The following is a 23,416-nucleotide window of genomic DNA, read 5'->3' as shown; positions in this document are numbered from 1 at the left end:
AAATCATCATTATTCATACTTTATGTCCTTGATAGCATAAGTATAAATATTTAAAGTGTCATGTTATGTGTAGCGTCTATCTGTTATATATTAGTAACTTAATGATAAAGCGTTCGCTCGTCACGCTGAAAACCCGGGTTCGATTCCCGACATGGGTACAATGTGTGAAGCCCATTTCTGGTGTCCCCCGCCGTGATATTGCTGGAATATTGCTAAAAGCGGCGTAAAATCAAACTCACTTACTCACTCACTTAATGATAATGTTGGGCATATTTGTAGGGCGTCATCTCGCTGGGGAGTATGCACCTGAGCTGCCTTCTGAGATGCTAGAAGGTTAACAGTCACGGTACCATCTCATCCTACCGGTTACCCATTCACTGCTGGGTGATCATATTTCGAGAAAGTAACTTGCCCAAGGAGACGCCAAAGGAGCAAACGGGCCGGACACGTTTACCCATCCAACTACACTCCGCGACCGACGTTCCTCAACCTCACCTGACTTGCGATCTGAGCGTTGTGAACAGGACCAGGCGCCACCATGTAATTCAACATGATACATGTAGAATACTTTAGTGCACTCTCTGTATACAGGTTTGATTTCGTATGAAATAATTCTTTAATAATATCATCTATGTTTTATCTTAACAAAAGCTCACACTTAACTCATAATATTAGCATTATATGTTAGTAAACATGGATTATCTGTGTAAAGTGTTTGTGTCATTATGCAAAGACACAATACACATTCATGTACTACTTATGTAATCACCATGGCAACACATCACACATTACTTCATACAAAAGTATCTAATATGTGAAAGTTCCATTCCTTTCCAAGCCTCCATAGAACAGCCGATACCATTCCACTTCACGACTCTGCATTATTCCTATTCTCCTAATTGTCAAACAACTAATCGTTTCATCTTACAGTTAAATGTGTAGGAATTTTGTTCAACAAAGTACACAGTCGTGGTGGCTTAACGAATTCCGCATTCTTGAGTTTAACCTTTGACCTGACCTGGGCAATACACCTGATTACGGACATAACCTTTGACATTTGAGAATGGGGCATGTATAGTTCCGCACAACGTCATTGACATATATGTCTCTCTTTGTGTCATTTAACGCTTCATTGTACATTTCAATCTCATTAATTTCAATCAGTCACAGTCAAATCAGTTCACATTTAGAAATAAACGAGAATAAATAGCTGAAATTGACATTAAAGGAAACGACGAACGTAACCTTTGATTTGTATGGCGGAGGTTAAACGAACCATAATGCCTTATTATGACTCTAGGACCTTTCTTTCCCCAGATTGTATCAGATGGGACATATGTTTCTAGTTCCCTGCCATAACGAATAGGGATATATTGTAATTAAATGTATATTGTAAGGATATGCGTGTCTGTCATATATTGCTGAAACTCATTTCAGTTTTGTTTTGCAATGGCGTTTAATCCGTTACTGGGACCAGTGGTCCAGTGGTAGAGCGTCAGCCCGGAGAGCGGAAGGTCCGGGGTTCGATCCCCGGCCGCGTCATATCAAAAGACGTTAAAAGATGGTATTTGTTGTTACCCTGTCCGGCGCTCGGCATTAAGGGGCTAAAACAAGGACTGGTCGGCTCGGAGTCAGTATGCTGTGTCTGAGTGGGATATTCATGTTAAACTGCGGCATGGTATCTCAGTGGGCTCAGTCCGGACTAGTGAAAGCAGCCACACATATACACGTGCATGCACGTCTCTATATAAGTGCAATAATCTTGGACGCGACGTTAAACCCCAGTTCACCTCACATCGCCTCATTTCGTTACTGCAGGTATTGAGTATTGTTGGCCTGTTTTAGCTTAGTGAATAGAAAGTCTGCCAGGAGAGCGGAAGGTCGGTGTTTCGATCCCCTAGTCGCGTCATACCAAAATACGTGAACGTGTTATCCTGCCTAGCGTTCGGCATTAATGGTGTAAAACAAGGGTGAGTGAGTTGGGTTTAACGCCGCTTTTAACAGTATTCCAGTTATATCACGGCGTGTCAGCTTAATGTGGGAGGAAAGCCCGAAGCGATGCAGGTCTCAGACGTTTACCACTTCGGTGAAACCCACGAGCACGGGTATGGTGCTGACAAACCTAGAAACATAATCGGGGCGAACCGGGATTCGAACCCACAATCATAGGTTTCTGGGGAGCCCAAGGGACGCAACTCTGCACAGCGAATCGCGGCGCCTTAGACGACTGGGCCACCCGTGCCCCCTTATAAAAAACGGATTGTCTCTGAATGGGGCATCCATGTTAAACAGTGGTATGGTATCTCTGTGGGTCAGCACTATAATACCGGACTTAGACAAAAACCACATACACGAAACACAAACGCACGCACGCGAACGCGTGCACCCACACACGTGCATGCACGTCGCAATGTAAGTGCAATAATTTTGAACGAGACGTTAAACCCATTTCACCTCACCGTTTGTTTCCTTGCTTACAATCTGTACCTAACGGAAATCATGTTCTTTCCAGTACCATTTCATAGAGAGATTCGTCCTGATCATAATCCTGTGATCGTCAGCACCATTCCCTTACTCCTGGGTTTCAACACAGTGGTTTACGTCTACAGCTGTCACTGCTGGCCTCCCGCTTAAAGTTATACAAAAACAGAAATAATCGCCAGTATCGTCTCTGGTAAGATTATATATCCAGAAACGATTCTTTGCATATTTGCCCCGCCTATAATGCAACCTTACTTAATATACAAGAAATATGGAACGTGTATGATGAATCTCTGCGTATGATAGGATCCTTATGCGTATGACGAAAATTAGCAAAGTCAGCACGTTGTTGGGCTAGCAAGCATCCTATATGCCCATGCTTAGACGAAAACATCCTTCACCTTAAGAACAGTGCGTTTATACCGGAGCACTCTCTACCAACAGTGCGTGAAGAAGCATGTGTCTTAACCCGCGGGCAACGGCAAGTATTCCAGCTTTCCCGGGAACGCAATTAGCGTTAAAAATTCACCTGGATATGGCATTGTGTGAGTAAATAAATTCAAGCTTTATACCGTGACAAATTGCAATGTAGAAAATCTCTCATTGAAAAGCTGAAGCGCGCGCTTATAGTAGTAGCTACTTAGTATGCTGGGCAGGTCCGCAACTCGTAACTCCAATAGGTGCCTTCGACAAGAGGTGAACCTCTGCGAGGCCCTTACAATAGCTGAAGTCGATGGGAAACAGCTTTAACTCGCGCTATTGACGACGGCAAAATACGTTCATGCAAACCAACTAGGGGGCCCTATTGAGGTGTTTCTAATTATGTATCATCAGGTATTCATGTTTTAATAGTTTTATCTAAGCCTGGAGTAATATATGTTTTTAGGGTCCGTTGGACGAAGCAGAAGAAACCGATAAATGTAATCACAGAGCTTAGGAATGTCAAGAAGTTTAAAATATGAATCTAAATTCAAAGTTATGCCTGATATTTTAGAATTGTCTTGATATCTCGTTAAATATCAGCATTTTCTTGTACACATATGGGTGTTGACGGTGAACTATTCATCTTTTTTTTCATGCAAATGCACTTCCTTACAATGTCGTGTTTAAAGTTTGAATACACAACATGTGTCAATTTGCATGCTTTAATATTGGACACATGATATATCTATTTATTTAGGCTGTTTCATTCTTGAAAGATGTGTATCAAAGCGCCTACACTGGCGTTCTAACCTGATGTTTTGTGTCTGCCTGTGATATGATCTGTTCATCCTTGCGATACATACCTGCGTTGTGTGTACGTGAAACCTACCAATCGTACACCACAGATACGACCAATCGGTACACCTAAACACCTATAATTCCTTTACAATGCCCGATCACGAAGTCAAAACAGTCCAGGGCGTTTCCAACGTGGAAACAGCCACCCTGATATACCCGAGGAAGTCCATTTTGCCTTTAACGAGATCTAAAACCCAAAGAGGGCCCCTCAGTGAAAGGAATGTCGGTGTGCGGTTTTGAAAGGCCTGCATCTATATGTATATAATTCATATAAATAAACTAGATTTAGATGATTTTGATAATGGCCATTGGCGGAGAATTCACCGTGTCATAGCTTATTGTGCAGGTGCCACATTCGTACGTCGGTTGGATTGTCCAAGAGGTATCTAAGCACAACACGCGACAAACACTAACCGTAAATGATAGTAGGTTTATCCAACTGACCACAAGCTCAATCCAATAGCAGCTATTGAATAGTACATTGAGCTTTGACAGCTGGAATTTGTCATCAATCTTCAAAACATATCCCCCAACACCGAAACCACAAGAATGTCAAAAACCGACACCAAACGATCAGCTGCTTCATTGTGAAATAAGCATGTGGAATCATACTGAAACTGAATTAATTTCCATAGGTATTCGAGGAATTCGAATCACCTAGTACAGAAGGTGCCAGCTGAGATCGGAACAGAGCCTAGATTTACGAGACTGTTTAATGCAGCATCACGCAGACAACAAATAAGACCGAACAGTCCCTCAAAGTATGTACTGAAAATATGTCATGGAAAGATTATATCCTTTGTGAGAGGGGCAACCCTTGTCATCATGCTTTAGAACTGTGCATTCAATGTAATGGACTATTAAACGTTGCGTACGAAAACAAATTTGATCCATGCAGATATTTATATGTGCTGTTTACCAAATGATAATATCAGTCGTTGTTCACACAGAGTATTACCATATGATACTGAACGCGGTAACAGATTATGTGGTAACCGGTCTGTTATTTAGTGTTTTATGATCATGAACAGTGAATTATGAAATAATCATTTACAATCGATATATGACAGGTATCAGAAGAGTAGTGTGTAGTACGAGAAATTATGAGTGACTTAGATTTCACGCCGCTTCGAAATATATTTCAGTCTTATCACGGCGTTTTTACACAGCTTCTCAATGTAGGAAACCCGAAGTGTCCCAGTTCAAAAACGGTTACCCCTTTGCTGAAAGAGAGGGCACGGATCCCTTTAGGGAGCTCAATGTCCAATACACAACACGTGCGAGCTTACTAGATGCAATGGTTTGCTGTTTTGCAAAATAAACTGCCGGTAAAGGAAAGTATACATTTGTAAATTGTTATTAGATTTACAGGAATGCTACTAGGCTAAAACAGTCGCCTAAACACAGCAAACGTAATGTCCCCAAAACACAACTATGAAAGCCACATTATTTTACAATGTGAAGCGCTGATATCAGAAAGAAATGCGTTTTTCTCTTCTCTCATTGACGTACTTGACGTTCAAAAATATGTTGATTTTTAAATGCAAGACGAAACAGATATGTTATCAGTCTTATTTGGGGCTGAAACAAAATTTACTCACAATCTGGATCAACACACCTGGGAAACTATTATACTTCAATTCGCCTCGTATCTGTACAAACTAAGGCATCTTTTGATATATATCTTCTAGTGAAAATCTGTCATCATTTAGGTATCTGAATTTGATAAACTGTGTGTAATTGTAAATACGTTATGCCTTTTTATTGTGTTAACTGCGTGTAATTGAATATATTTTCATTGTAATCTTCGGAATGACATCTGGAGGAAATAAAGAATCTCTCTCTCTCTCTCTCTCATCACCATCGAATGACAATTTCTTGTTTGTTTCATATTTGGCCACCATCAAACATTTGAATATACTTTGTCTTCCCTGGCACTTTAGTTAAACGAATATACCTCAGTAATTCATCTTCATATTGATATCTACTTATATAATCTAAACTACGAATGAAAGGTTGCCCGGAGTGTGGAGGTATTTGAAAACATGACAACTACATGCAACTTCATCAGCAGAACACTCTTAACCTGGCATGGGTAATCACAAGTCTACATTTGTAATGAATGCTTTACATCAACAAGTAACAAAATCGTTCTAAACTTCTTGTGTTATCAAACAGCTGTGTGATTTAAGATGGTCTTCTTGTAGACAACAATTACGCCCCGAGGGTCACACGAGCAATTACCCGAAAATAGACTCTGCTGACACGTGGCATAGCCCTGGCTATAAAGGGCTTCACATTTTAACATAATAGCCATAGCAAGGATAGCAACAAGAAGGCTAAAATAAACGTACCCCGTGGGGATGAACGATTACGTTTTCTGGATGATTACGCATGCGTCTTCAGGTGCAAACAGGTCACGTGATACGTCGCCTGTGACATTTTCAAAGTCGGCAAAACTATTTGCTGAATTTGTCAGTTTCCACAACGATAGCTTAAAGGGATGGAGCTAATTACAGAAAAGCACCTTTCAAATATTTAGTCCAATCTTTCAAAAGAGCGAAATATCTTGAAGGTCATTAACGAAAACTTGGTTCATATGGGTTGAACTTGTGTATAGAATGATAGCGGTATGATCCTTTGTCTCATTTTGAGTTAATGCAACAAGCATAGGCATTAGATGGATAATATATAAGATACATATAAACATGAGAATCTGTTAAGAGCTAAAACCGCTGGAGCTCACAAGAGAAGTCATTTCACACAGAATCCCTTGTATCAAGAATGTCCATCTTCATCTGGAACTATTTCCTTCTCAAGTATGTCTGTACGTACAGAGCAAGAATTCCATGTAAAGTCCCTACGTCATGAACCAATTGAATCTAAAGAGTATTTGAGGCATTGTCAGACAATGCCCCCAAGACGACTTCAAACATTGACCTTGGCAATTTCGTTAGATCAGGCTTGAAACCATATAACATCTCCAAATGGCCCATTCGTCTATTTTCTTCTTCAAGGTTTAATTCCGGGACACCACGTGCAAAGTTCCCGTCCATGAATTAAAGGATTTAATCTCATACTCTGTTCACAATGAGATGTAAATCTTATAAACAGAGTAGTTTCCTCGCCTGTAACGGCATTTGTTGATTTCTAAATTCCTGTAGAGATTTACTGCATTGCCAAGGCAGCAGAAGAGGACTGTGCCACAATACAATAGGTGTAATCGTTCACCCTTCAGGCTCATGTAACAGGCCTATATGGCAAAGGGCCACGCTGTATACACGTACCGCGTCCTGCATTGATGCTACAACATGTATTGGCGAGAACTAGGCCAGCATTCCATGTTGAATCAATGTACTTGCTTGATGCACTTTGCCATTGTATAAACCATCATGCCTCTAGTTACACTACTAACAATCGCACATTTCTCGCTTGGAGACCCCCCAGTATCCTCTATTCTTTAAAATGAAATATATATTTTTTCATCCTTTTAAAGTTGCCAATGAGAATCCTTTAAAACACGCGTATTATCAGACAGACCCTTTGGTCTTTTTTTCTTTTTAACTTTTCAACACAGATCTTTCGCTTCTGGTGATATGTATATTTATAAAGGAGGCCTCAGGTTGACCGAAAATAAGCAATCACTGTGTTTTTGAATTACTTAAGAAAAGGGTTCCGCTGATGATGTTATGACTTAGGTGCTCTGTATGTTAAGATGAAACGGCTGTACATACAAAATAAATTTGTTTCGTTCTTTGAAGTTAGGTTTAATAAAATTCTTGCAGACTATTTTCAAGCGCACTTTACCAGAACAGAGTAGGAAAAGATTGGTTTTACACAAAGACGAACACAAAGATTAATGCAATGCATTTGCTTCAATAAAACATGTTTAATAAAACAATATTTCGCACACCATCGTAAATTTGTAAGAATGCGTTAAGTTTACTTACTTCCACAAGAAAGTGAATTCCAATTAATGCTTAAAGGAACAAATATGCATACAAAATGCAGGCGTGTAGATTCACACAATGGAATAAGTGTTCTTATAATGTATGTCTTAGTTATTTGGGGACAAACAAACAGTCGGTTCACACTCGCGTACAAAGCCACAGTAGCTATAGATCGTGAAACAATATCACATAAAGGATAGGTTCTTCAGTGTAAGAATGAATCAATTTATGTCAGCACTTTGTAATATGAACCCAGTCATGACAGACTACTCAAGAATGTATCAAGGCAAAACACATAAAACCAGTAAAACGTGTACAAAGTAATAAAATTTAATCTTTAACATGACCAAAATGTCGCGGATCTTAACGCCGCAAGGACTTCATGCCTAGGAAAACGTTCAATTTGTGGCTAATTTGGGGTGGTACCTGAAGGACATGCGCAACATGTTCGCGGCTCCATGTTGCGACGTCACATATTCCCTTCACCGCTTATCATATTTGAGATCACGAAATCACTTTTTATAATATTGAGTTACAAACATTGGATTAGGTACACCCGTCAGCTGCATTAGACGCATGAGGTCCAGTTTACACAGCGGGGTTTCAGTGCATTAAAAATAAACTTCAACAGCACGCGCCTTTATGCCTGTTATTTGCTAAATATATACACCTGATATTTGCATTCGTAAGATAATGTTATTTTTTCTAAATCCAGGTAAGGATTGGTATACCCGGTATTTTAAAAATATCTTTTCATCCTAATGACTGAAAGCCTAATTCTACATTACGCTTAATGTATTAAATCTGGGTCAAATAAACCGTGGTGTATTTGGGGTTGGAATTTAGCATAATGCAAATTGATCTACCGATTAAGTATTTAGAGAACGTTACTGGACGGATGACGGTATGCCTTTGGCAAATATGGAGAATAATTAAACTAACATGCCAAGAACATTAAACAGATTTTTTTTTACTGTCTGTTGGTGTTTCTATTGTACTATTATACTGTTTTTGAATTCTTGTATAAATGGGTGGGCGGATATTGTAGGATTAATGATGCATGTTCTGTGTTGGTACGTGTATGCTGAGTTCAAAGGTAGAGGTTCTGTGATCTGTGTTTTTGCTGTTTATTTTGTTATGCTGTCACTTTCGAAGAGGAAGTGAGATCTCGTTTGCCGGTGTTCATGTACAGCGATGAGTCTCACAATTTAAACACACATTGATTCGTGTGTGCTGGCATTTAGGGGTCTGCCACTTCCGTTTTAGCTGTCTGTGTTGCGTACCCCAGAGACAGGAGGGGGATCACCGTCAGGAAATATGTTCTATGTGGTCCATGAAAACACCAGAACAAGAACTAGCAACCCCCTATGGCAATGTACGATAGAATTTGTTCAAAAGCTTTTAAAGTGATGTTATTTTTGGACATTCGAAACCTCTTTTCAAGAGACTTTGTTTTGTAGTGTTTGTTGTTTGTTTAAAGCTGTAGTCAACAATGTTCCAGATATATCACAACGACCTGTAAATATTCAAATCTCGGTCAGGCAAACCAGTGGTTGATGGCACGTGTGCTGGAGTGACGTCACATTATCGGCCCTGTCAAGGAGTCTGATCAACCTGATACAAATAGTGCCATGGCACTGTAGCTCACCTGCATATGTCTAATTCTGGTGACCCCCGCCGGGATATTGCTGGAATATTGCTAAAAGCGGCGTAAAACCATACTCACTCACTCCCTCTAAATTGTCAAACAGAGACAGCCACTTATAAATAGTTGCTGTCAGTATTTCTTATCAAATATTTTAATTAACTGTGAAAGGTAATGCAAAGAGCAAACAAGTTGGCATAAATGGCTGAGAAACGGTCATAAAGAGGTTTTTCAATATGGCTGCCGTGGTGGGATGGAGTCTCTTCAACAAATTTGTACGTCATCATTGGTGGGCACAAGTATGTGAAATTTCAGTTTCATAGGTCCAGTGTTTGCTGAGGAGAAAATATTTTCGAAGGAATCGGGCGCAAGACGACTGACACACTATTCATTTGACTTTCAGTCCGGTGAGTTAAAAAGCAAATTACATTTTGTGACAGAATGATTGAAAAAAGTGTTGTCATATGGGCGTATTAAGCACGTGTTGATTTTTTATATGGCATTTATTAGAATTAGAATTGCATTAGAAAATAATTTATCATAATCCATATAATATTGATTAGCTTCTGGACTTAATTAAGTTATGATCTGTTATTCCCATTTAAATCCTTACGTCATGTGATGTTAGTAATGTAGTAAAATAATTCACACGTCATCATGATGAAGTGGTTCACCACCTCAGTACGTTGCAGTCACACCACAAGTATGTCCTTTAACGGATACAGAAGTAAGAGAAACCGGTTAGCCATGGGCCATGGACACATGCTGGAAATACCACACACTAGTTCAAAGAAAAAAGGTGCACAGATCATTAACTTAAAATGAATGAAACATATAACATTTATCTTCTGAGGTTAATCCCTTTACCGCCCCTGAAATGTGATTGGTACGTATAGTTTCGTGAAAATGTAATATACGATGTATTGCATTCACTGCCAAGGACAACATAACAAGTCTTAAAATCAGATAGCAATTAAAGCTAAATATGATGTAATTTGACGTAGAGAAACAATCAAAGTACGTACATCTGTTTGTAAAATAATATTCACCTTAAGCAGAGCGGATTATCACTTTTCAACTTCTGATGTTATTAATTCTTCCCTGCTAGGACCCATAATTACTATACTACATCACCGTCAAGAACTGTAATAAAATCTGCCCACAGAGACACAGAGAAGTCGATGTCGTGGTTTAAGCAATCAATTTGAAATGAGAAAAGAAAACAGCGAGTCAGCCTCCAGAGACATCTCAGGTATTTCTTAAGGGCACTCACCAGAGTACTCTGAATAAAATGTTAAAAATTTTGATCGTTTACAACGATACACATAAACACGATTTTTTGCTCAATTTATAGTATATCTTGTTACATGTTTTCGTGTGCGTCGCGAAAGTCTTGTGCAAAGATATATATTGTGTAACTTACCGCATACATACCTCCTCTATTTGCAAGGCGTGTTCTGCTCCATAGATTGCATATATCCCTTTGAATCAAAAATCATAAAATGGACAAGTGACTAAAGAATTTCTAGTGGCGGCTAAATGACGGGATAGAAAAAAATGAAGCCACTTGAAATCTCTGCGTAAACACAAGTCACCTCTCGACTAAATCAAGTACTCATCTATTGAACAAGTCTTTAATCTTTCCAGCAAAGAAGTCGACAGGTGAGGCTTAAGTATAGTTTCACATCCATTGAGATCAAACTTAATTGTCGACGGCATTTTGGGAGGATAATTTTACGTCTTAAATATTCACCTCGACATTGTTTTTGCTGTGAGAAACGACAAAACGAAACCATTGATGGAAGAATTCGCTCCTTGTCTACGAGACTCGCCCTTTGCGGTGTTGCCTACACCCGTAGTACGACATTCTACTTCAAAGGAACGTCTTCTCAAACTTCAAAAAGCGACGTTGCCTGAAAAAACGAGCCTCTTGAAAATCGTTGGCCCATTTCTTCAACGAGGATTTGTGCGCGTTAGGTAAATGCACTTACATGGTTGGAAGATAAGAGCAGTGAAAGTTAAAAGATTGATGTCAAGGGTCCTTTCTGTCCGATGTTGGTGGCCATAAGAGGATGTTTCACTGGAATGTACAGAGCAACCGGGTCCCCCTTAGCGTTTCAACCCCATCGGTACGATGACTATAATATTGCCCCAACACTGGTCGCAACAGGCTATATTCAATTAGGAGAATACAATAGAGACCCGACAATGATTTTCGTTCATTATATAAGGAATGTTTGTGACGTACAATGAAAGGCACAACGTATTCATATTTTAACAATAATTACGCAATGACACGATGTTTGCATATTTTTCAATTTCAGTACCTTGTACAAGAGGTATAAAACGAATAAAAGTTGCCACCAACCACACCCTATGTAAAATTGCTGGGATTAAACACAGGAAATGCTTGTACCTGCTTTGAAAATGTGAACACGAAATACGTCTTTCCAAAGCGTTGAAATTACGATACCACACACGATGGTTATGTAATGAAGCGTGAACGACAGGCACCTGTTTTCCTGCAGTTGAGTGACGTAATCATACTGTTTGTTTGTTTGTTTTATTGCAGCTTTTACATCGACATACGTGACGAGTTATACTAACGTTTGACACAGCTTTAGCAGAGGTGAGGTAGTGAGTTAATGCCGCTTTGGACAGTGGTTCGTCTGTATCACTCTATTTTCATTTGTATACCCTGTGCTATTGTTTCACAAGACGACATCCAAAACGACATCCCGATGGTTACCGTTACGTTACCTTTGGTGAGTGAGTATGGTTTTACGCCGCTTTTAGCAATATTCCAGCAATATAACGGCAGAAATGGGCTTCACAAATTGTACCCATGTCGGGAATCGAACCCGGGTCTTCGGCGTGACGAGCTAACGCTTTAACCACTAGGCTACCCCATTGCCCCAACGTTACCTTGGATATGTCCTATTGGTTCGTAGAGAACGCTGTTTAACACACTTAACGTTTCCCACTGCATTTCGACCGTGCAAACATTGTCTATACACATTAATTATAGATTAGCATGACCTGACTAACTTTTCTGCAATTCTGACCAAAGTAATTTCATTCACATTCAATGACCGTGAATGTTTTGATTGTTAAGATAACAATTCGCTCCACAAAAATCACATACAATCTTGAAACTGAAAGCGTGAAAGATTCGATAATTACATTACGTTACCCTCCGCTTGAGTACTTTTTAAATAATAAATGAAGGAATGGTAAAAATATCACTCAAAAAGGCTTCGGTCCCACTGCAAGAGTTCAATATTTTGAAGAATATTTCATATATTTCCCTGTGGGTGAATTTGAAGTGAGTAACGGTTTTATCTATGACAACGGAAAATATGGAACTTTCTTATTTCAAACGTTTAGTTATCAACAACGACAAAAGTATTTGCAGAAATGAATGATATTTTATACACATGTTTTATTCAAGGACACGTTTCTGAGTACGGGCGATCGATTTGTATGTGAACAAGAAATTAATTATTTGACAACACATACGTTTATTGCCCATATACTCTATTATGCATAGGATGGCATTAAACATGTGACAATCATTATTGATATTATTCATAACCAATTTTGATAACAGGTTGATTATTCATAGTTGATCATAAACTTCACAAGACGAACCCTCTGTGGTCATATGCCCCTTAATGGGTCTGACTTTGCCGCATGGTTGCACGACATTTTGGCTAACAATGATGATACAGCATAACAAAAACGAAACGAAGTTATTAAATACAGTACATACAATAGCCAAATGCCATCCAGAAGGCTGTATCGATGAAATTTGCCATCTAAGGAAATTCAAGGCAATTTATCAGCGTTTCTTGTCATAATACAAAACGTTACCTTATGACTCAATTCCGATAAATCACACAGTCCATGAATATTATCGAGGTCTGATTGTGTAAATAACACGTTTGTCAATAAATCAGTCTAATACGGAATAGGCGATGGAGATAATTAGTTTTATACTCTACAAAATCGATTACGACACTGTCAACAGCACCCTAGTTAGCTTGATATAAACATGTACTTTAATGTTTGTGTGTGCTATCGCTATCCTTTCAAATCAGTGAGTGAGTGAGTGAGTATGGTTTTACGCCGCTTTTAGCAATATTCCAGCAATATCACGGCGGGGGAGACCAGAAATGGGCTTGACACATTGTACCCATGTCGGGAATCGAACCCGGGTCTTCGGCGTGACGAGCGAACGCTTTAACCACTAGGCTACCCGACCGCCCCTCCTTTCAAATCAAGATTTGTACATTGCATTCATCTCATACGTACCAGATATGTAGCATTGTCATTTTTGGTTTAATGTTTATGATGCTGATTCATATATGCATCAATGCACTACTATGCTAAAGGGGCGGAGGGTAGCATAGTGGTATCGGCGTTCGCTCGTCACGCCGAAGACCCGGGTTCGATTCCTCACAAGGGATAATGTATGGAGCCCATGTTGATATGTTGTTTATGTTTTTTTTAAAAGGGTAGAAGCATCATGTTAGACAAAATACATGGGTTAATTCATGTTAATTAATTAGTTTCCGGTGAGGAGATCACTTGTTTAATAAACATACAGCTGTATTACACATTGTGTAATACCAAAGCGCGTGCTAATGTACTGCGTTTCACGAACAAATATTGAAAACTCTCAACATCCCTGGTCTTATTCAACGACATTGCCTGTTGAGGTGTATGCACACTTGAAGACCCCAGCAGGCTGACGTCACATTGCATTGTTTCGCCGGTGGATATTGCAACACAATTCAACAAAATACGTCATAGGGGCATTGTGGCGAGATTGTAAACTTTGTGATGTAGGGCCCCATTCCACAAGGTGGTCGTAGAGCAACGACGCTATCACGTCTATTTAATGGGAGCTATGGATAACCTTAGCGCTACGATAGCGTTTACGAAACGGACCTCTGCATTCTAAAGGTAGGCCTTGTATTATATGAAATTAAAAAGTATCAACGTTTGACCTGTTTGAAGTATTATTCTCTTAAACTCAACTGGATTATATGCTGTGGATCGCGTATCTGTCTGCCCATTCACGCACGACAGTGAAATTCTGAATAAGTTATAAACGGCAAGTAATAAATGAAATTCTGAACTCGCTCCCGTGTAATACCCATTTTATTAAACTATACACTCCTATCATGAAACGGGTATTACGCGGGAGCTCGTTTGGTATTCTATATATCATTTCTACATGGGTTAATGCTATCAGATGAAACTTGGTATGGCATACGAATGTCAGACCAAATAATCCGCTTATTCATAATCTACATCAAATGTAGTATCAAATCAAAATAACCTATGGCGTCTGATGTTTGTCTAACATTCGTATGCAAACTGTCGTATATCAAAGTCAAATAGTACATAGGATTAAACAAAACATCAGAATATGGATACTTTGCGTTAATTATGGATGAGGTGAAATGGGGCGTAAAGTCGCGTCTAAGATTATTGCATTTATATACCGAAGTGCGTGCTCCTTGTTTTAATGCCGAGCGTCAGACAGTGTAACAACAGTTATCTTTTAACGTTTTGGTATGACGCGGCCGGGGATTGAACCACCGATCTTCCGCTCTCCTGGTAAACGCTCTGTCCACTAGGCCACTGTGGCGGTATCGTTAATAATGTGTTTCAAGACATGAGCAAAGTGTCATGGCACCAACAAGGCTAACACTATCTTATTGTTTGCATATCGCACAATTTCTCCACACACTAACGTCAAGTTTATTGCGTTTTTTGTTCAGAAAAGGGGTTCAACATGAGGCGTGACAAATGACTTGGGTATTTAAAGTATTTCACTTCGATCAAAGCATTTGAACGGGTTTATTACAAACAAGCTATTTGTCGTGGCATGTTGAGGACCGACTATCGAGTCTGCCTTCATAGATACCCCAAATATGTTGTTATAAACAAGAATTCAAATTATTGCTCTCAATAGCGTCTTGCATTCTTGTGTTGAAAAGTAAAAGACCCTGGAATTCATTTACAGGTGAGAGATTAAAGCCATAGAACTCCACCCACCACTGTGAACCATACGCACATGCAAAACGTGTTTTCAACAAGTGACGTAAAGAGACTAAATTAAGCCATTCTTAGGAATGTCGGGCCACACTACTCCCTCAATATTGACTGTCAAACACTTATGAAAGTAACCACATTGATCGATCGTCGCTCGCCTTTCAACTATAGTTATTTCTGTCTTTACAAACGTACATACTAGTACATATCTTTCGATGGCGGGGCGCTTATTGAAATACAAACGCTGGAGTTTTTCATGTCTACAGATTCATACAAGGGTCATGATCTTAGACACTTGTGCCATTCCGTTCCATACTCGGGGTGAACATTGGGCAAAAACTCAGTTGCAAACTTGATAGGCAGAATTCATGTACCCTCCTCCAGTAACATATCAGCCATACGTTGAACATTGAGTGCATGAGGGTTGTACGTTGAACAGAGGTTAACTTTCGCAATAGAGACTCGCTGAAGATAGGCATATGCTCAGCACATTGAGGGTAGGTATAATTTAACATGGATACGCGTAGTGACACAAATACCGTTAAGGGCTTCGGCTTTGTTTATTATGTTATGATATTGTAGGAGAAAGGACCAGGCGTATGCTATATGTTTAATGACTTGAATAGCCTTTCAAATGGAGCTGTATTGTTACGAAAATATTTGCAATAATTCGTGACAGAGAGAAATATGTTTAATGTTTTGAGAAGGGCTGGGGCTTAAGAGCATATACACTTAGTGATACTCGTATCATGTGTTATTATTTTACAAGAAAACATTTCGCACTGGTTGGTTTGAGCTTACCATATCATGAAACCTTGGACAGATAGATTACATACACTGAACGTCAGGATGAAATGTTTTGATTTTTTTTAAATATTCATTTGTTAAAAGGACACGTTGTATGTATTAATTCAATTTAACATGATAAATATATTGCATTATCAAGCAGTGGTACATCCAGACTCCAACAAAAGGTGCTTCATTTGTGTAATAAAGACGTTTAATGAAAATATCATAAATATGAAATTTTTATAATTGATTTGATGAAATGTTTACAAACAAACAAAACATGTCTTACCCTTATCTCTTGAAAGTCGCTGATGGGTATATCCAAGATTTTTTGCCAGGAGATTAAACGCCGTCCCTTTCTGTCGAGATACATGGGGTACCTCGTTATCCTCTGGCCGATGATCCACGTATTAGGCTAAGGCCGTATGTAGCTGGACTTCCCATCTATAAACAAACCTGTTGTAGAAAAGAGAAGGAAGAATGAACGCCTTGTGTTGTCAAAGTTAGTCTCATTCCAACGACTAGCGCGGAGAATCTGTAAACGGGGCGCATGATAGCCCTGTGACGACACAATTGGTCGATGCAACTAATTTGCCTGATCATTGAGGGCAGGTTTGGCTAGCTGTCCGCTATGGTGTGAGAATCCGAGCGTCGTACATTGTGTGAAATGTCAACCCCTGACTGACGGTACCATCGCGTGTCGGGGGACCTAGGCTTGAAAATTAACCCATTGTCAATCTCCAACATCACTCGTGCAGGAGAATGGCTTTGTATTGATGAATAAATATTGAAATGAAAAGAAAGCGAGGAAATCGGAAAATGAAAGTGAAATTTTGCAGATGGAATGCCACCTGCTGGTTTAAGACTGGATGTCTAGTTCATGACGAACCAAGCAAGACATTTGGTGCATTGTGCTCTCAGTAAGCGCTAAATCTCTTAGTTTGTTCTCTAAATCTTTCTTGTAATGTTACATAGAATTCATTTGATTCGTGATCACGATGCGTCTCTACAGCCGTCATGACGTCAATACAAAGTGAGTGAGTATGGTTTTACGCCGCTTTTAGCAATATTCAAGCAATATCACGGCGGGGGACACCAGAAATGGGCTTCACACATTGTACCCATGTCGGGAATCGAACCCGGGTCTATGGCGTGACGAGCGAACGCTTTAACCACTAGGCTACCCGACCGCCCGTCAATACAAAGAAAAGGAAGGGTAGGTCCTTCAACCTCCGGCGGCCTATATGTCGTTCGCTCATCACACCTAAGACCAAGGTTCGAATCCCGGCATGGGTACACAGAACGCATTCTCGGTGCCCCAGCGATATATGACTGAAATATTGCTGACGTTATGTAAAACCTTGGTCGCACACCGTGACTCTTCGCGGGTGACTGTATTATTGGACTCAAAGATACAAAGATACGAAAATGACATTTATGTTTAATATGTTTGATATGATCATGATCTATGGTGGACTGATAGTATAGATTGTATGAATTACACGATATAATTTATAGTAAAAGCTGTAACCACACGTTTGTACCATAACTACTGGTTTAGATCTATTGCAAGTAACATATATGCATAAACCTCAGTTGAAGATCCGTATGTTTCAGATGCGCCAGTATAATTGTGTTCTGTGACAAATTGATAGCATTGAGCTTATGGACTATTAGATGCCATCAAAAGTCGAGACTTAGACTTAATGTTTGTCTTGGACTGCTATTGCATCCTACCATAGCATATAACACAGACCTAGATCTGAGATAGTGAGTAAGTTTGGTTTAATACCACTTCTAACAGTATTTCTGTTATTTCATGACTGGTCAGCTAAATGTGGGAGTAAAGCCCGAGCTGATGCAAGACGTTTACTACTCAGGTGAAACCCACGAGTATGGGCAAGGTTTGACAACGAAAACAAAATAATCATCGTGAATCTGGAATTCGAATTCCACGTTCATAAGATTCTGGCACACCCAAGGGATGCAACTCTGCACAGCTCATTAGACGGCTGTGCCACCTGTGCCGTTGTTAAGTGGCTGGTTAGATTGATGGTTGTTAGTGCAAATGTGAAACGTCAATGTTACTGGTGTATTAAGGGCTGGCGAAAAGATTGAATGGAGGAATTAAATGGCTGATTGTTGCAGAGCATTTCATAAACATTAACGGCATATCCAGGAACATCAGTCACAGACTGACATATACCACGAGACCATTACAGCATTCCAGGAACTATTTCCAACAAATAATGCGGAAATAGATAACTCTTCCCAGAGTGGAGGCATCGTAAGGAGGGTTCTTATTCTACAAATGCCACTTGAAATATCAACGTAGAAACTCGAGTCATTCACGGTACATGGATGGAACTGACAACCGGCCGTATGTCACCCCGCGTCCTGAATAAAACACAAATACAGCGTACGATCCATACACGTTACAGCATGGTATCCTTGAATGCCCAGCATTGTCAACCATGCGGAAGGATCTGGTAATCCAATATAAGGACACTGACATATCAGCCGTAATTCACGGGACCACGAATATGCGAGTACTTTCCATTCCAGATGCCATGGATACTGGTATAATATGATATTACTAAATAAAGTTCATCGTCTGTTTTTTATACATCGTGATTTCCTATTCACATCTCCCTCGTAAGTGACTGCTAGATTGTATTATCTCACCCCATCGCGGATTGTGCACGTCACCCACAGCGCATGCAATACCTGTCTGCAATGTCAAAGACGTATATCTATATACGTCTTTGGTTATGTGAACTGTACATATTGAATATTCTATAGAGATATAGATCAAGTGCACAGAGAACTATTCTATCAAAGTTACGTTTGTGTGTTTTGTGTGTGTGACGAAAATACCATGCTTACCTGGGTTCTGTTCAAAGCGGCGTTACACCAAACTCACTCAACCAATCAATCAACCACTCACGCAACCACTCATTCAATCACTCACTTAACAACTCACTCAACCATCCACTCAAACACCCTCTCAAACACCCTCTCAAACACCCTCTCAAACACTTTTTCAAACACTCACTCAACCACTCACTCAACCACTCACTCAACCAATCACTCAGTCAACCACTCGACCACTCACTCAGTCAATCACTCACTCTATCATCCAGTCAACCACTCATCATTCACTCAACCACTCGCTCAACTTCTCACTCAACCACTCACTCAACCTCATTCGATCACTCATACAACCAATCACTCGATCACTAACTCGATCACTTACTCAACCACTCGCTCAACTTCTCACTCAAACACTCACTCAACCTCATTCGATCACTCATCTAACCAATCACTCGATCACTAACTCGATCACTTACTCAACCACTCGCTCAACTTCTCACTCAACCACTCACTCAACCTCATTCGATCACTCATCCAACCAATCACTCGATCACTAACTCGATCACTTATTCAACCACTCGCTCAACTTCTCACTCAACCACTCACTCAACCTCATTCGATCACTCATCCAACCAATCACTCGATCACTAACTCGATCACTTACTCAACTTCTCACTCAACCACTCACTCAACCTCATTCGATCACTCATCCAACCAATCACTCGATCACTTACTCAACCATTCTTACGTTTATACTTTTCTGATCTTGAAGTAGCCACACTGCTGTTTATGTTGTGATGAATTGAATCACAATGTATCGGGGATATTTATCGACTTTTCGTATATTGTGCTCAGGAGGGTAACGTTATCCCTCCACAATGATTTCCAAATAATATAACGAAAATAGTTGCATAACTTACGTTACATCATCTGTGCTGTCAATAAAGGACACTCAGATATATACGTGTATGACGTTGCGGCAGTGTCTCAGTTGTCAGGATATCCTTCCAGGTTGTATGTTGCATGTCGATTTCAGCTGTTAGCGTCAAGTATTGCGAATGACACGCACGCGTTAGCTACGTATCACTAAGCCCATACACTAATTTCAGCAATAGACATATAATTACATTGCGTTTTCTGGAGTAGCTGATAACCGTCAGACAAGCCCTTGGCGTGTCTTTATCGTATAGTTATCCTAATAGCTGATAAGATAAACATACAATACTCATATTTGATGACTCTATCACGACAGCTATCGACAAGTGCTTTTGCATTTCATTGACATGTGACTAGGCTACAGTAAACCCGCCTACAAAACTATCGATGTACAATTGATAGGCAATAATGCATATCACTAAGCATGTGACCGAATTTATGACCCAAGATTGGGTGATAGATGTCACGGGGTTAAATGGTCCTATGTAACGCTGACGAAACTTGACAAGATGTCTATCTCGGCTATGACTCTAGGAATATCTGATTTGTTTCTCTGTGAAATGAACATCTGATATACATGCGAACATGCTATGCTTTAGTGATCTAAACACACATTCCTGAAGCATTCCTGAAAATTTTGTGATAAGATACCTTTGTGTATATTCATTCATTAAGGGACACAGCCTAAATCCACACGATTGTATATCTAATAACATATCAGGTGAATATCAAAGACTGTTATTTGACATTTTCATTGTAGTTCGTCTTGTGTAGTTGTCTCAAGATGACACATGTTCACTCAAGCAAGAAGAAAAGCATATGGTTTTCCAGATAACACGGATCTTTGCCTAAACATACAGCTGATTTCATATTTGATTTAAAGAAGTATAGGATTAAATCTTTGTTATTTTTTGTATAAGCATACATCAAAGTCCATTACGAGCCAATTACTTATACTTTATAGTATTATGTTCTTTAGAGCAATTTATGTGGTCGATAATCTGTCAAATGCTGTGTCATTAGACACGTGTTTATTGTGTTGATAAACATCCGTATGCAACACATGTCAGTTAAGGTAACGTCAATCAAATGATATCTACAACCAATGCATACAATTAGCAACAATACATCTAACATGACAAGACAGTCACAGATGCTGACACGTCACCATAGACAATAAGTTGAAACGATTGCCTTACCTTATACATGTAGATAGGATGTTAAACCAACATCGTCAGATGGATGACAGATCACAGAATAAATGAAACGACAAAGAACAGGACACTTAAATGACCCCGACAAATACGCATATAGCCAATCCACATTTGTATTTATTATGCATAGAATAATCCACCCTATTGGAATGTGACAAAAGACCTGTGAGGACAACTCGCTTGTTGAAACAACGATCACTGTAGCGCCAAGCTTGTTAAAAAGACGTGGGAATATTGTACTGAAAAATCCACATTTGTGTCATTTTGATTGGTCAGCTTTAGTTCTGTGACGTAGATACGTGAAAGCTTGTCCCGACTTCCCAATTGTTGACGTTGATTCCAACGAAGGTGTAACTTCCTTTATTTAACCTGAGGGCTTTTTGCCTTGGATCTTTTATGCGTTTGCTGTATCATTAGTCAAAACCGCTTGACATATAATGGCCTGACAGTAACGCCCAGTCGCATATGTGTATATAATGGACTGGTTGAAAGATACTGAAAATACACCATTGTACTATTTTCACTTCCACTCCTTTCAAGGTATTTCCCCTAAATACCCCTTTCTTTGGTACTTTCATTGAAGATATCTTTACCTCAAACCACCTGTACGGACCTGAGTGTAAGGTTATTTGGCTTATTCAGTCAACAGTAAATATAGGGGTTTTATTCACCTCTCAAATCATTATGGTGCGTTAATATAGGCGTGGTAAAATTCCAAAAGGGAGTTCTTTGGTAGTAGATCTATTCTTAGTTGTATGTTTCCAGAAATATGAATCTTTATTATCCTAGAATGAATTGGCACTTTTTACTCCTACGCCTTCATACACCTGGCACAGAACATGACGTTTCATCAATTGCGAGATTTCAAATGCTTGTATTATGTAAAGGGACAATCCTAGAGGTGTATTGCGTCATAATGTTGTGTGACGCCTCCTGCTCATGAGCATGTGACCATTGGTAATATGCGTGTCGTATCTTATATACTACTCCAAAGAAATTAAGCACCATCCCATTCTTTCTTATCACTAAACTCGCACTACTTGTGCCATGACATATTAACTAATAATAGTATATTAGTAATATGGAAGAATGGAGTTGTCCTTACCTTCTGTTGAGTAGTGTACCACATATGTATTTTAATTGTTTTAACACTACCTAAATAACCAAGTATAAATCAGCTGTTCGTAGACATTCTTCATTTTACCTCCTACAAGTTAAGGGCATAACTTTTATCAATTTGATGGAAATCGAATATGTCTCAAAATACTTCCAGCAGCAACGTTAAGATGAAACTGCTTTTAGAAATCTATTATGAAAATGTCATAAAAGACAATTTTGGGACACAGATGATTCAAATAGAATGACATCGACATACAAGCTATTGAATATCTAATTTGAGTCCTTTTACGATAAATTGTTATGATTTTTCTATGCGGAAATGAAGTTCACTGGGACATGTGAAAGCCTCAAAGGCATAGAAACATCACAATCCCTTAAGTGATTAGTGTGGTACATATTTAGAACCATTTGACAATCATTGTTCAATGTGTTATTGTATGGTGCGTCGCCTATATTTAAAATGTTGTGTTTTCTTAACGTTTTGCCTGCTTTTTTAAAAACGGATTGTTATTAATTAGTTCGTGTACTGTATTTAAAGTCTTTGTGTTTAGTAAATAAAATGACACATCGATATGACATTTAATGGCATACGCTATGCTATACTTCATACATTTTTCACCTTGAAAGTGTAAGCAATGTTAAACTTTCTCTGTTTGTAGTGTGCAGGGCATAGATACAGACGTCCTTTGAGCCGATGAAGCACGCAAACATAGTACCCATTTGTTAACAAGTGGATAAAATCCGTACCAAACCGTGTTGGCAATATTTCTGTTCTTGTATAGTGACACTTGAAAACGGACTTGAGTGTCGACACACTCGAAACATCCAAACAAATATTCGCATTATCAGTGTATATACAGATGACTCCCTGTGACCTGAATTTGTATATATACCGATAATTTGTCATTCACAGATGTACAAATTTACATTGCAAGAGACGATTTAACTTATACATCTATTTACAGTGACTCTGACCAAATGATCATGAATACCATGGTGTTTAATAGCAACGCCTTTCTACTATGGGTAGATTTAAGGATGGAATGCATCCCGGGTAGATT

At 39.3% G+C, this 23,416-nt stretch overlaps 1 protein-coding gene across 3 annotated transcripts in view; it reads right to left on the bottom strand.

Annotated features, from left to right (window-relative positions):
• The window catches only part of LOC124140837, a 60,860-nt gene that overhangs the window by 19,717 nt on the left and 17,727 nt on the right, over positions 1–23,416 (bottom strand). For 2 of the 3 annotated variants that reach the window (XM_046508628.2, XM_046508646.2), the window contains exon 2: positions 16,502–16,668. The gene's annotated coding sequence lies outside the window, so the exon portion shown is untranslated. Of the gene's footprint in view, positions 1–16,501; positions 16,669–20,006; positions 20,123–23,416 lie in introns of those variants that run through there. The other variant, XM_046508636.2, reaches the window with a different exon arrangement.

The sequence above is a fragment of the Haliotis rufescens genome, unplaced genomic scaffold (genome assembly GCF_023055435.1).
Source record: "Haliotis rufescens isolate VD_foot unplaced genomic scaffold, xgHalRufe1.0.p SCAF_2, whole genome shotgun sequence".
Classification (NCBI taxonomy): domain Eukaryota; kingdom Metazoa; phylum Mollusca; class Gastropoda; order Lepetellida; family Haliotidae; genus Haliotis; species Haliotis rufescens.
This window is presented reverse-complemented; position numbering and strand designations above follow the sequence as displayed.